Source organism: Octopus bimaculoides, chromosome 9 (assembly GCF_001194135.2).
Source record: "Octopus bimaculoides isolate UCB-OBI-ISO-001 chromosome 9, ASM119413v2, whole genome shotgun sequence".
In the NCBI taxonomy this organism is placed as follows: Eukaryota; Metazoa; Mollusca; class Cephalopoda; order Octopoda; family Octopodidae; genus Octopus; species Octopus bimaculoides.
The window spans coordinates 51,655,374-51,658,877 of record NC_068989.1 but is presented as its reverse complement, the minus strand read 5'-3'; positions in this window follow the sequence as shown (position 1 = coordinate 51,658,877).

Genomic DNA, 3,504 nt, shown 5'->3' with positions numbered 1-3,504 from the left:
TTTACACAATTACTTCGAAGTGGTCAGGTCGAACCCGAGACGCTAGATGTTATATAACTTGGTTTGAGAAGAGACAACATTTAGATAATTCTTGTATAGTTATTATTTCCATCAACGTAATAAATATATATAGCACAATAATTACAGCAAGAGAATATATTATTTAGAATAGGGCGGCGAGCAGCCAGAATCGTTAAGAAACCAGGCGAAATGCTTAGTAGTATTTCATCATTTCGTCTGTCTTTACGTTCTGCGTTCAAATTCCGCCGAGGTCGACTTTGCCTTTCACCATTTCGGGGTCGATACATTAAGTACCAGTTGCGTACTGGGTTCGATCTAATTGACTGGCCCCTCCCCCAAAATTCCAGGCCTTGTGCCTAGAGTAGGAAAGTATATTATTTAGAATAAGGCGGTGAGCTGGTAGAATCGTTAGCACGCCGGACGAAATGCTTAGCAGTAGTTTGTCTGCTGTTACGTTCTGAGTTCAAATTTCACGAGATCGATTTTACCTTTCGAGGTCGATTAAATATGTATTAGTTACGCACTGGGGTCGATGTAATCGACTTAATCCATTTCTCTGTTCTGTTTTATGCCGTTTATATTTAACTCCTTATGGCCAATAAAGAAATAAATATATTATTTAGAATAGAAATAAGAATTACAGGAAGTAAAAATATAGGTAAAAAGGATAAATAAATAAAGGATGATCTATCGATTAAAATCTGATTGCGGTTAAAATCTCTGACTGTGGTCGCACTGTCGTACATGACCATAATTTTTACTTCTCACTGCATTTCTTATATATGTTTCACGATTTGAGTATAGAAAACCACTCAGTACTTCTTTAGCAATGGGTTGTAGACGGGCTTCATTCTTTTAGTATGGAGAGCAGGTTTGAAACGATTTATTAAGGAGAGAATATGTTTTAGTATAATATTTGTCCGCACTTTGGTATTAGTTTGATTTCTGATGTGTTTCGAAAATGTATGTTTGATACCTGTGGGGTAGGTGAAAATACATTCGTTTTCAAGCATGCTTCCTTGCGCCAGATGTAGTGAAACATTTGGTGAATCTCTTTGTGTCTGTGAAGTTAAATTGTGTGTTTATGGATGTTTCTGAGTTGTGTTATTTCTATGATTTAGATGGCGTTGTTTTGGGGGGTGGGTTGATTGCTGGTCGGGGTTAATGTAATAGACATGTGGTGAAGAAATTTTATCGATAACGAATTTGCAAAAAATATTTGTTTCTTGTGGCAGAGTTAAAAATTAGTTACTTGTCCTGAAACTCATGGACATAAGCATTGATATTTGATTAAATTTATTAAATGCTTTAAGATTCAATACTAATAATATATAAATAGATTTCAATGGCAGTGTAGGTGAAATTTGGTTAAAAATATTAAATACCTGTAAATCCCTCGAAGTGGTTGTTTCTGTCTTGAGGGATTAGAATTATTTGTTTTGTGGTCGTTTTCCATTCAACTCCGATAATGACAGTATTTAGTGTAGCCAACACTTCCGTACTTGCGTTTACGCTAAGAATATTTTTATTCTTTCCTCGCACCAGCTTCGGTGACGACAAGACATTCTTGTGTTCTATTTATACTTCCCCTGACTAAAACGTAATGACAAATGAAATTCTCGATAAGTTTACAGTGCCCATCAGTTTGAATTGTGGCACAACCAGGTTTTGTGTCTTAATAGTGTATTAGAGATGGGTGAACATACAGCACGAAGTTTTTCGCAGGAACTATAAATATCTCGTAAGCATATTATTTCTTTATTACCCATAAAGGGTAAAAGAAGAGGGACATTACAGCACATTTGGAGACATATACCAAATAAAAACAAATAAAACGTATGATATAATGAAAATTGAAAATGAAAATTGAAAATGGTGTTACTTGCCCCACCAAGTAACATCACTTACTTCCTTTTCTTCTATTCTCTATTATGTCAATCCCATAACGTTTTTTCAGTCCTTTATATTCTATCGACTTTAGTTATTTTTCCATATCGTTGTCTACTTTCCACAGCTCACATTCACATTTGTATCCTCTTATTTCATTCGTTTGTTGTTCAGTTATTAATAAACACGTATGTTCTCCGCCAATACTCTCCCAATCCTGTACACCAACATATACTGTGTTTTCCCATTCATTCAACCTTCCAAACAGGTCCTCTTCTGCGTCCTCGTACAGCACACACGCAAAACAACTAATGGGAGGGGAAGTTTGAGTGTAAGTGTTCTTTTTTGTTTTTGTGTTGGAGGGGAGTGGGAAGGTTTAGTCTTCAGGGAGAGGGTGGGACAAAGAGGGTATGAGTAGGCATTGTGTAAAAGTAGGGTGAGGTTCTGTATGCGTTGGACTTATCTTTATTCTCTTCTTTCTTTTTCTTTTTCCTGTGGTTTCCTACTAATCCTCTGCATTCTCTTTTTCTGCCTCCACTGGTACCATTCTTTCTTCTTCTTGTCCTTCCTGTGGCTTCTCCTGTCACTTCTGCTGTGGCTTCTCCTGGGGATCTTCTTGCGTTTTCTCCGGTGAAGGGCATATCTCGTAAGCATATACTATATATTCAGGCTGTGACTTGTGACTGAATATATAACATATTTAGTCACTGCCTTTTGATTCGCTACAATATTGTGGTCTCAGAGAAACTCAGAGCGATATTACACGCCGCAACAGCGTACATATTTTAACGAATAACAGAAACATGTTAAGGCGGCGAGATGGCATAAACGTTAGCACGCCGGGCGAAATGTTTAACACTATTTCGTCTGTCTTTACGTTCGGAGTTCAAATGCCGCCGAGGTTGACCTATCCTTTAGGAACGATAAATTAAGTACCAGTTGCATACTAGGATCGATCTAATCGACTGGACATCTCCTCCAAAATTTCGGGCCTTGTGTTAAGAGTAAAAAGAATGATAGAAACATTTTGTATTACTAATGTATATTTTACTTATAGAAATATTTAGTAGTAAATTTAGAGATTACACACTTTTGATATTGATACTAAATTATAATCCACTAGGAAATATTTCATGCAAAAAAGAAAAGGTTCATCCTCAAACGAATATATGATGAATAATCCAGGCAAATTTTCCTTCAAGCTGATGTATATATCAAAATATTTCAAAATTTACCGGAAGGAATTTTTAAAGCCATACAAGTAACTGCTTTCAGCGATTTTTCTATTTTTCTTCATATCTATTACACTGTGATTAATATCGGAACTACGTCACACATATGAACCTTCGTTGGTAAATATATACAAATATCTTTTGGTTCCACTCGCTGTATGTCACATGTCATAAAAAGATGGATGTATTCAGTGTATGAGAAGAACAGTTTAGTGTGTATATAATGAGAATATATATTGGGTGTCTACACGCACGTGCACGTGGCCCTCTCTACAGACTATATGCTGATTAATATTTATAACTTTGTATGAATGTATATATACAGGGTGTCCACAAAGTCTGGCTACATGGAGTAAATAAAATC